The following is a 12,123-nucleotide window of genomic DNA, read 5'->3' on the forward strand; positions in this document are numbered from 1 at the left end:
CCCCGGTCTCGGCCCCTCTCTCTCTCTACCTTCTGTGCATCCGGCGTCCCGACGTCGCGGAGACGCATGCGTCGCGACGCCGAGCGCAGACGCGTCCGGTGTCGGCCGCTTCTTCCTTTCTTCGCGCGACTCCCTGTTCCTGTGGGTAGTGTGGGTCCCGACGGGTGACGGGAGAGGGCTCTTCCCCTACCCCCCCCCCTCGCGCGGGTCGTCGTCGCCGCGGGCGGTCCGGAAGGAAGCTGCACGACGTCGGCGATGTTGCGTCGCGACGCCGACAGAGCGCACCACCCGACGATTTCGGACTTTTCGGAGCGGAGTTTTGAAGCGGAACCCTCTTCACTCTAAACGTACGTCAATAAGTTATAATAAGATTGTAATTTGTAATGTGTTTCAAATATAAAGAGGAATTATTCGAATCTTATTTTGTTGACGAATTTTCGAGTGACTCGAGAGCGAGAGCAATTAATTCTAGCAGAAAAATGAAGATGTCTCGTGCGTCAAGTATTACATCGATGCGCCGGCCAAGTTCGAATAATGTCCATTTTCATCCACGCAGGTTAATTTTAATCTTGGTTTAATTTACCTTTCATCTTCTCCTAGTTCTAAGAGTTTAGTATGTTTATTTCTATCGATATATAGATTAACTTTAATCTCGGTTTATCTTACCTTTTATCTTTTCTTAGTTGTAAGAATTAAGAAAAAGATAAAAAGGTAAGTTAAACCGAGATTAACGTTAATCTACACTGATAAGAAATGAACATTGGAAAAAGATAGAAAGTAAGTTAAACCTAGATTAAAGTTAACCTACATTGGTAGAAATGAACATAAGTCAGAGCTGATATCAAATAAGGTAGAATGGCGATCGCGACCGAAGGCTCTTGCTGTACATCTTTAGGTATTTTTCTTAATGGAAGAAAGACAACTGCTGGCTAATCTCTTCGTGTAAATCATCCATTCTGCCTCGTTGAATATCCTTGTTGAAATTTAAAACGCTCGTTTTCAGAAAAAGCGCGCTATATATAGAGATTCTTCGTGTACACGTTTACATAAATTTCTTTCCCACGTCTTTCCGGCGAACCGTTTGAACTTTCATTCGTCCGATAAGCTCGCGATGGCTCGAAATAAAATACGCGACTTCCATCGCGAAAGCACGACGTAAAAAGGAAACAACTTTACCCCCATCCGTCGCGCAGCGCACTGTTTTCTCGTAACAGTCGTCCTTAAAAAGTTTTATTACGCGTTTTATCGCGGAAATTTACTCGTTCTTCATCTCGGTTTCTCAATGGGGTTGAAATTTATTAAACACGTCTTATCGTTAGCAAAACTGCGAGTTATCGCAACGAGACTTCTAAAGAGTCGATCGATCCAGAACTCTCTCAGCTTTGAAACAATTTTGCAAAACGCGAATTTCGCAAAAATTTTTACGATAGATTATTCCGTCAGCTGATCGACACATGATCCGAGGAAATTCCATGCAAACAAATTCCTGCCTTGGTAAACGAGTCGCTCAACACGTCGTCCGCCTAATGAATTTTGTATGTTTTGCCGCGTATGTCGCAATAAATTTCTTATTAAGCATGTACGATGATAAAGTACTAGTGTAACACGATTAAATAAGACCGTATTCTCGGGATTAGCGCGTCATCAAACAGCGCACGCTTTACTTTTCACTCATTGCTATCTAGCTATTTGTGTCGTTCTAAATTTTATATTAGATAGCGTCTGTCTTTTTATAAGGCATCAATTTTTTTATAAGTATACCTTTTTATAAGGCATTTTTCTTTTTATAAGCGTTTAAAAAGAGTTCAATAATGCCGGCTAACCGCGGCAGTCAATGCGCAATTTTAAAATAAACTTCGCAAAAATATACGAAAGAATTATACGTTCTACGAGGATAAATTTCGACGAATATGCTCATTATCTCATTTTCCAACGATACACGCAATTTCATAAATATATGAAAGATCGCATTTTGTATGAAAAAAAAGAGACGAAGTCGGTGCAATGTCGACAACTGCGACCGTTGACTTTCGCGCGTGACTTTTCCATGATCTCGCGTGCGCCGATACTTCCGTAAAGATATCGATTTCCTCGGGGATGTAGGGTCTTCCCCTCGGCGAGAGAGCCGTAATACATATTGCCGACTGCAATTACCAGCCAAATTGTTACAGGCAAACTCGAAGAGTGTAGCTTGTTATTAGTCACGCGACAAGAAAACGCGCGTACGAGTAAAACGAACGGAGCTTCGCTTTCGTGCGAGAATCATGCAAATCCGCGAGCGGGATCGTCGCCGGGCGCGTCGCCACGCCAGAGGAAACGTCACCTCGACGAGTCAATTAATTTTCTATCGATTCGCAGACTTATGCCCGTTTTCACCAACGTCGTTTAACTTTAAGGGGATCCTGGAGTCACACGGCAATTACCGATTCGACATTTCAGTTGGACCAATTTTCTTCGAATTCGCTTTACAGAATAGTACGTACAGAAATCATGTGCGGTATAGTAAGTTTAAGACTAAAAACTTAAGAAAAATATATTTAATACTAGTTGGTGTTTCACCTTTTGTACCTAGAGCTGTCACTTCAAGGAAACGTTCGCTTATATATTATACAAATTATATAGCTTACGTGTACAAATCGAAAATGTCCCGCACCTCGGACTAGATCAAAGAACAGCGCGGCACCATTGAAACTAAGATTGAAAGCCCAATAAGAAAGATTTTTCATCCAACTGATTTTATGTGTGCACACACACGCAGTGTACATGGCGTTGCAATCTGACAAGGACAGATATATCGCAAATATCTCGTTAGATAAGAACAGATATAGACCGGAACATGGAAAACGGTCAAAATTATCGACCCCGTCGGAGTTCGGCCGTCACTCCAGGATCCCCTAACTAAACCTTAGTTTGACTCACTCTTTTGTCTCTTTCTAACAGTCCCCTTTTGAAAGAGACGAAAAGTGAGTTGAACTAAGGTTAAAGTTAAACGACGTTGGTGAAAACGGGCATTAGGCCCATATTCTCAACTCTCTTTTATCGATAAAAGCGCGCATTTATTTGTGAAATGCTATAGTTCGTGTTACATATACTATAGCATCTCAGAAATAAAAGCGCGCTTTTATCGCTGAAAGAGAGTTGAGAATATGGGCCTTACCAGCAGTCTCCTCGGCGCGCAAAAATTTCGAGAATCTCGAAGCGCACACGCGGTATAGAGGAAAAAAACAAAAAAAAAACGTAAATTTTTTAATTTATAAGTAAATATATAAAAATATAAGAAGTAATTAAAAGAAAATGATAACGTACAAAGATTATACAAAATCCCTCTAAACGGAAAATGTGAAATATAGAAGTATCAAAAAACCAAAAATTCAATAGGATTAGCAGCTTAAATACCATACGAAAAAAAAACGTGAATTTCGTCAAGGAATACAAATCGCTGTCGTCGATGCGGGCCCGCTGTATTTAAAAGACCGTACTTTTTTTCCACGTTGCATACACGTGTGTTGCGTACACGATCGCTGCGTGCCCCCTGAAGAAAGGGGTTCCCACGACAAAATAAATCTCCTCGCTCACGCCATCACTCCCGTGACTCGTCACCCTTCTGCGACCGTTACCGGGAGTGTATCCGCTAAAGATTTCCAATTGTGTTTACGGTCGTTCCGCGTACTCTCTCAAAGTGACTCCCCCACGCTCGTCCCGACTCCCCCTTAATTCGCGCGCGCACATACGCACATACGCACATTTGCTTGGCGCGACCGTGAATACGGTTACGCGTTTCGGTCAGTCGTGCGCGTGTATGCGCACGGATAATGAACGCGCGTGTGCGCGATGAAAAGCGCACGACGGTCTGCGGCTTGCGGCCGCCTCGAACGCGGCGCGGATATGTCGATCCCTATGGATCGCCTCTCTCTCTCTCTCTCTCTCTCTCTCTCTCTCTCTCTCTCTCTCTTTATCGGGTGACCACATTCTCGCAAATTGCGAGGCCGATAAGTCGACGACGGGCCGGATCGCGCAGATTAGCGGATCGTTTGTCCGGTCCCGGATGCGCGATGACCGACCGCGAACTCCGTCGACACGAATCCGGCTTCTCTGTCTATCGAGCATAAACATCGCAAACATATGTATATCGCGATAATGCCGAAACACTACACGCCGAGACAAGCGCGATGATCTCGAAATCCATTTGCGAGCGTCGCCTAGGCCGTTCGTCATCGCGCAACTTTTGCATGGGATTTAAAAATTTCATGCGAATCCATTTCGCGTTGCGTAAACGGATATGCAAAATGCATGGTATATATGCGCGTTTTATGGGACGGAATTAATTTTCTACGCGTAAACACAGTCAATTGTAGCCGAACGGTATAGTTAGCCTCTCGTGGCTGAAATTCTGCGCGCGAATCGCGACGATAAATCGCGCTTGGAAAGCGGCGCATCCGATACATCGGAATACTTGCCAATAAACCGCGCGCGCTTATTTATATTTTCTTAGCGACGTTTTCCTTGGCGCGTCAACGTTTACTTCGTTATCGTCTTACGAGCCGCATTTTTACGAGCCGCATTTTAAATTGTATCATTACGTAATTTCTCGGAATAATCCCAAACAGCTTCTGCCACGAACTCCGTGACTAACTTACACAGTTAGATTTTTTATATACGCGGAACAAAGTGGAAAACAAATATGATTAAATCCCTTTTTCAACTTCGTTTATTTCGTTGTCGTCTTACGAACCGCGTTTGAATATATCATCGCGTAATTTTTATCTCACGGAATATTTTCGGGATATAGAGAGGTCGAACTCTGGCTGGGATGATATTTTTCGCAATAAGTTCTTTACAGTGATTTAACAAGGATGTTTATTAGCATAAAAAATTAAATTGATTATCGACTTAAGTATGTAGATTTTTCCAACTAGGAGCTGCGTTTTAAAGATCGACAAAAAATTAATGCAGTTTACTTCAGTTAAAAAAAAGTATATAAAATTCAAAAATTATATAATATTTCATTATTATATTGACGTTTTTCTCTGTAATTTATTGTATATCATAACGGTCATGTTTCACTTAATATTTGCGAAATAATTTCAAAAGAACCGTGACTTCTTTAGCCAATTTACTTACAGTCCGACCTTTTCGAATGGAAAATAAAGGAGGAAGGTGGAAAATGGTTTTTCGAACTTCGGTTTTTACAAAAATTTCAATATCTCTGATTCCATTATCCCGCCTCGGAGCGAAACACGATGCAACACAACATCGCGGCCGCCGTATCCCGTCGATTTCTATTCATGATCGATCACGCCGGCGAGGAAGACATACATCTCGCGACGAGATGCGCAGGAAAACGCATCGGTGCAATAGCCGACGTCGCTCTCGCTCTCATCTCGTCGCTCGCTCGCTCGCTCGCGGGAGCGGCGGCGGAGAGAGCAGAGTATTGGAATTTCGAAAAGCCGGGGCTGGCGTACGTATACATACGTACGCGTGTGCATACGTGTGTGCTCAGGTAGACAGCCCTGATTTAGAGCATCCCCCGGTTGGCGGGCGTTTAACCGAATCGAGGATTCATCTCTTCCTCAAAGCAACGCGGCGGCGGACGCGATGCATGAACGGTGTGTAATATGATGAGCGCCACACGAGCGATGTGTGTACGTAAGCGCGAGCTTTATATACACAACCGTACACAACCGTGTCCGCACGCTCGCGCGCGCCTCTCTCTCTCCCTCCGTCCCCGCTTCCTCCCTCCCCCCGCGCTTCACCCACCATTCCCCTCCCGGTCCCTCACCCTACGTCGCTCGCGGCGGTTACACCCACGCCGAGCTCTCTACTTACGTTGCCGGTTGACTCGTGTTGTCCGGCGCTCTCCGCCACTTTGACTCGCGCCGTCTCTGTCGCCGGCACACGCACGTGTATATCACGTATGTACGCGCGCGCACGCACACATAGCTACCCCCGCAGTCCGACATTCGGCATTCCCGCTATATACCATCGGCCTGCGGGATTGCGAGGGCGCGGGCGAGCGAGCGAAAGAGGGAGAGCGAGACGACCGAGGGACCGACCGACCGGAGAGAGCGAAAGATTAAGAAACGCCGTCGGCGCGACGGAGAGGCAGCGACAAACGGAGAACTCGAGGTATATCCGTAGCACGAGAACGCGAGGAGAGGAGGATATCGCGCGCGAGAGAGCGAGAGCGACGAGCAGCGAAAAGCAGGGGTGTCGCTAAAGAGTTTTCGAAACTTGTCGCGCGCGCGCTGCGCGACGACGAATACATTAATGCGCCGTTGATCCCCCGCGCTGATTGAAAATCGCCGGTACAAATGGAAAATCGCGATCTCGAGGCGAGCGAACAATTATCACGTCAGATTTAAGAGATGTACCTGTAACGTGGCCACCAATTTAAATCGAGGGGAATTAAAGGCCCGGGCACATAGAAAAACTTAAGCAGTAAGCAAATCGGCCAATCACAGTCAAGAACTCAAGACACAAGCGGTAGCGAATCAAAACCGTCGATTTCGTTGCTGCTTAAGTTTTTCCATGTGCTCGGGCCTAAGGTTTATTAGCGTGGTGTGTTCCGACTAAAGTTTCAAGTTTCGCGCTTTTGTCAAAATCATCCCGGGATAAAAACGATTCAACACGACCGCCGCGAGTGTCGATGAAATATACGAAAGATACATTCCGAGATTTGACGGACATCGTTCGACATTCGCGAACGCGAGATTTACGAACGGGTCGAGAGTAAGTATGTACTCCGTGCGAGATACAAAACGCGGAAGAAGAGGAGAGGACGTGCGCTCGGTGACGGGGACGGCCGCGGGTCGCCGCGCCGCGAGCGGTGGATTGAATCTTTTTCAACGGCTCCTCGGGAAGAGGGCCGGAGCCCGACGGGGAAAGGGAGATACAGATTCTCTTCTTCGTAACCCACAAACTCTCCGGGAGAGAGACGGCGCGGCGGAGCGGCTCTCTCGCCCCCGTCAGTCGACGCCCTTGACTCGCGCGCGGGGTGGCGGAAGGGGGAGAGGAGAACGCGGCGCTGCGGTGGGGGCAGGACAGCTTGCGGTGGAAGCGAGACGGAGCGTAGCTGCCACTGCCGTTCTCGGCCCGTGTGTATGTGTGTGTATATATGCGTGTGCGTGTATGTTCGTGCGCGCTCGCTCTCTCATTGATGCGTCGGTGTGGGCCCGCCGCCGCGGCGGTCGGGTTGGTCGTCGCTCATCGGTGTGTCGCGACGCGGGTTGGCGCGGAGTAGCGCGGGGTGGCGGCAGCGGCAGCGGCGGCGGTGGCGGCGGCGGCGGCAAGCGGCGTTCACACGTTCCCGTCATCCACTTCGGTTCGGTACTACCCGGCTCGCAGTCGCAGTCGAGCGTCGTACGTTGCGCGGTGCGGTCGCGACGCGTTCGCCCGCCTCCGGTGATCTGTGACTCCCGGTGTCGCGCGCGGCTCTGTCCACACACATATACACACGTTCTCGACGTGAACCTGTGTGCCGGCGGCTTCCCCGTGCACGCGTCTTCCCTACGAGAGTGTCAGTGCGAGACGGAGCGAGCGAGCGGGAAGGAGGGGGGGAGTAACACGCGAGTAGAGGAAAAAGAGAGTGTGCGGGCAGGAAACGCCAAGTGCTTTTTCGCCGCAGTGCCCAAGACGGATTAAGGACGGAGGCCGCGGAGGTTCCCGAACGGATCTCGAGAGCCCGACGATCGGTTCTACGATCGATTCCGGGGATCGCGAGTCGCGACCAACTTCCGACGGATCCTATCGAGGTATGTACAGTATATCTCGTGCGTGGCGGTTAAACGCCGATTCCTTTGAATCTTGCAACTTTTCGGAGTATTCCGGAGGCGTGGCGCGAGAAACTCGCGTTAGAAGCGGCGGCCGTGCGCCAAGTTCACGCAGCTCCGGTTGCGATAGTTAGCGGCGCGCGAAGTCACGTGTCCTCGTTAGTTATGCGGCCAGCTTCGGGAGCGTGACGCGCGCCGCCTCGCGCGAAATATCGACGAAGCGTGGGTAATAGAACGCGATAGACGACGATTGTTACTTTCGCGGATGCAAGAATAAAAGAGGATATATGTTCTCTCCCTTTTTTTTCTTTTCCCTTCTTCTCGTTCCGTGCCGATCGCGCGACGCGTCGCGTTAAGGCTATCTCGTTAATCTCCCCGTTCTCGAGAGCCCCGCCGGTTTGAAGGCGGAGGGGGGGGGTAGGGGGGAGGGGGCTAATAATTACGGCGCCTCGACTCGTCCTTCGCGAAACGAGGGAAGGATCGGGCGCGCGGGCGAGTCATCCGCAAAAACTAATCCCTTCCTCCCCACCGATCAAGGCTTAATTCCCGCCGCTCCGCTTCTTGATCGATAAGGCGCGCGCGTTCCTCTTCCGAGAAAACGTTGCGCCGAGCCGAACTCGGGCTCGTTAATCGAGTTTCAAACAACAGACCCCGGAGTCCGCTCCGAATCTTTGCTCCTCGCGTTTACCAACCCTTCCCCTCGCCTCGCTCCGCCGCGCCGCACTGGTGTCTATCGCGCTCTATCGTGACGTGCTTAACGGATTATTGGGATATATACGAAAACGTTTAACGTTGTAAGCGCGAAAATGAGCGTCGCGACGATACGAGCGCGTTCACGGAAATCCGGACGACGACGCTCTAACGAAGATCAAATTTTTTTTTAGTGTTTCATCGCGAGATGTTTAATAGATTGTTGGAGGTATAACCTGGTCTCTATTACGATATCGAATTTATCGTAACATAATCCTAATTAATGCCTTAGATCATCCAGAAACGGGCAAACTTCGACGGGTGGTCTTTAGTCAGTTAATTCTAATTGTAAGATCGGAAAATTGATACCACCTCTTCTCGTAATTTCTCAATTTTTTATAATTAAATATATATATATTTAATTCTCAACGCTGATATCTAATACAATTAATTTAGTCATTTGATGATATTCGAAACCCGGAAGTCGATTTTGTCCATATTAAGGAAAGCAACTGTCGACAGTGATATTATTATTATTTTTTAATTTACTATTATAATTAAATATATATGTGATTGATATTATTAATCACTCAACATATTTCAATTTTTATTTTAGACATGTGCTTACAGAACGAACATCGAAAAGTTTCGAGTTTCGATTAACGACGCAATTGTGTTTACTGATCGAAGAACCACGAGTTTAACGCGCGACGGTATAACAAGTGCCTTTAAATCTTTCAACGCGACGATACGACTTCCGGGTTCGGAACATTATCAAGCGACTAAATTAATTGTACCGGCGCTTGCGTTATTGCTAAGAGACGATGAGGATAATCGAAAAGTGGCGAGGAGGGCGAAGCGGGTTAACGATGTTAGAGGTAATCGTCGTACACGCCTCGTAAAATCGTCGGAGACGATCGACAAGCCGCTCCTCGCTCGTCTATCTCGTTTTTTTTGTCGCGGTATGGGAGGGGGGGAATTCGCGGAACCTTGACGTATCCCGTAAATTGTGGTTCTTTTTCGCCGCGAGCTCGTGCCGCGATAGCCAACGTTGAAGTGAATTTCAGAAAGTCGTCGGAAGGTAACTCAAAAGCGGAAGGTCGGATTTTCAAGAGGTACACTTATCGGACGTTTGCCCGTTTCAAACTGATCGATAACAGTCCCGATTTAACGGCAACGTTAGACGATTGTCGAAGTCGTTTTGTGTAAACGGAGTTTTGCAATAATTGTAATTGTAAATTTGTTATTGAGACAGAATTTTATATCGACTTCCGACGGGAGTCTGGGCGGACTTTCTTACTTAATAAATTTATTGTTCAAACAAAATTTTTACACGCTCACGTTCTTGACTACTGGCCGCGCGGGCCGCTTAAGTCGCTCCTCTCGCCGTATAATTATCGTGCTTCGCGAGATAAGGCTTTTTACGATGCGTGCATTTTACCAAGTCCGCATCGTCGTCACGCCGCTAATAAAGGCACGATCGGTCGTATCGTAAGTATGCGGAATATTAGGACACCGTCGTAACGTTGCTCGGAGTTGTTCGCTTTTATCACCAGCATAATAGAGGTTTTTACTTTCGCGTCGGTCGCGAACGACCGTTCGCCGATATATAAAAGAAAATCTGCGACTTACATATAGAAATATATATATTCCCATTATCATTTATCACATGACTTATACATATTTTTACTCTGAATAATTGCAATTGCAATATCGTAAGAAAACAAATCATTATTTCACGTGTTATTAATTTTTTTACATTGGTACTATTTATACGTTATTTTTACGTAGTGGATTTATACGTCATATTTTCAACATTGATCTTATTATCTACAATCGTCGAATGTATTTAATTTTTATGTAAGTCAGGTCGAATTTCTCGGATCTGCGGAGAAATGGAATTTATATATCTTTGTCGCGGAACGAGACTATATCTCGCGCTCGACTATTTGGCTTACAGCTCATAACGAAATTGTGGGACTCGTAAACGGCGCGCGCGGTATCACACGCCGCGGTACTCAATAATTAAAGCGCGACGCCGGCGTGTCCGGTGTGGAGAATCCTTTAATCCGCGCGGCATTGTGCGCCTCCGCTCGGCCATGTCGCGATAACGATCGAGAAGGTAAAGAAATCACGGACGATCGCGCGGTGGTTAAGTAAGGATCGGCCGAGGGCCGCGATTATGTGAGATTCGTGATAACTTTCTCCGTGACTCGTCCGATCCGGCTCCTTTTTCTCCGGAGCAAGCGCGCGGCAAGCGCTTTTCGAGAGAAACGCGATCCCTCTAACTCTTGATTCAGGAATAATCACACGTTAGCTCAACAATACGTGATTTGACGCGAGATCACAATTCGGTTGCATTCGGTTTATCCCGTCGAAATCTAAACTCGTTTTACTCAAATCATCGCGATTTAAGTCTCTCCGATCGTCGTCGTCGTCGTCGTCGTTGTCTCACGCGGCATCACTATTACTTCGCAAGACAATGGGAACGCGGCGAAACTTTTCTCAGCGTTTGCGTAAATGCAGGAGGGTGGAAAGGGCGAATTTAATTTCGCGTGGCGGCGGCGGCGGCGGCGTTTGCCGACGGGACGCGCGACGCGTTGCGTCGCGACGTCATAACGCCGGGCGTATCAAGCCGAAAAGTTTTTATCGTCCCGCCGAACGCATTTGCTGCAAATTGATGGAAATGATGGCTCAAATTCGGGGCTCTGGACAGAGTTTTTCACGCTTGCGCACGCATTATACACGCGCGTACATAAATATATTTATCCACGTACACGGGCACCAGCCTATACGTGTATTGCTCGCGAAATACATTATCCGCGGAGAATGGACTGTTAACGCGGTTATATGACTCCATTTTGCGCGTTACACGAAACATCATCCCGCGTTACAAAGAGCCCGTAATGACACGTCATGTATATGCGATCGTGCGGCACGGTAAAAGCGTGAAAATAATAGGCAACGTTGTCCGCCCGGCCACGCGTACGTTGGTTTTCGGTCGTCCGGACGTCGGGACCCCTCTTTAGTGAAGCGTACAAATCGCAAAAATGTTTCCCGTAATCCGCGCGCGCGACCCGCCCTGCGGCGCGCGATGAGGCTAAAATAAACAGCGCTGAAATCGCGCACGGCAATCTGCGAGAGCAGAGAGAAAGAGAGAGAGAGAGAGCGCACTAGAGGGAGAGATGCACCGCGAATTATCCGTCCGCCCTCGCCCCTGTTGTTGAATGGCCAATTCTCTACTTGGAAATTAAGCTATGGCCTAAACTAACCCAACATAGCCGTCGCTGGGGCGCGCAACGACGACCGGTGCATCCATCTCGGGTGAGTGTTTGCACGCCCGCTTTAGCGCTTCCTACCGCTCCCTCGCCTCGTCGACGTTCGCCGTTCGCCTGCTCCACGAGACGTGCCACGAAACGCCATCGGAATACACACATCGATCGATTTACCCTGACTTATTTAAATGTCTCCGCGCGATAAACGTGCAACTGTGCAAGAGCGGGCATAGGAGCGAAGAGCGAGCGTTCGTCTGTCAATTCCTGGAAAAAAATTGATCGATTCACAAGTCGTTGATGAAACGTTAAAACAGTCTCGGCTACCGCGAAAACGAAATTTAAAAATTTATCCTTCGAATATGAAGTCGTTCGCGCACTCTTACGCGAGA

The 12,123-nt window shown here is 47.8% G+C and overlaps 1 protein-coding gene across 9 annotated transcripts in view; it reads left to right on the forward strand.

The window, feature by feature from the left end:
- Positions 1–207: 207 nt before the first annotated feature.
- The window catches only part of Gro (TLE family member transcriptional corepressor groucho), a 65,652-nt gene continuing 53,736 nt past the window's right edge, over positions 208–12,123 (forward strand). For 3 of the 9 annotated variants that reach the window (XM_071789018.1, XM_071789020.1, XM_071789015.1), the window contains exon 1: positions 7,312–7,751. The gene's annotated coding sequence lies outside the window, so the exon portion shown is untranslated. Of the gene's footprint in view, positions 348–7,308; positions 7,752–12,123 lie in introns of those variants that run through there. The other 6 variants (XM_071789010.1, XM_071789017.1, XM_071789011.1 and 3 more) reach the window with 5 other exon arrangements.

This window comes from Temnothorax longispinosus, chromosome 9 (genome assembly GCF_030848805.1).
Source record: "Temnothorax longispinosus isolate EJ_2023e chromosome 9, Tlon_JGU_v1, whole genome shotgun sequence".
NCBI classification, from domain to species: domain Eukaryota; kingdom Metazoa; phylum Arthropoda; class Insecta; order Hymenoptera; family Formicidae; genus Temnothorax; species Temnothorax longispinosus.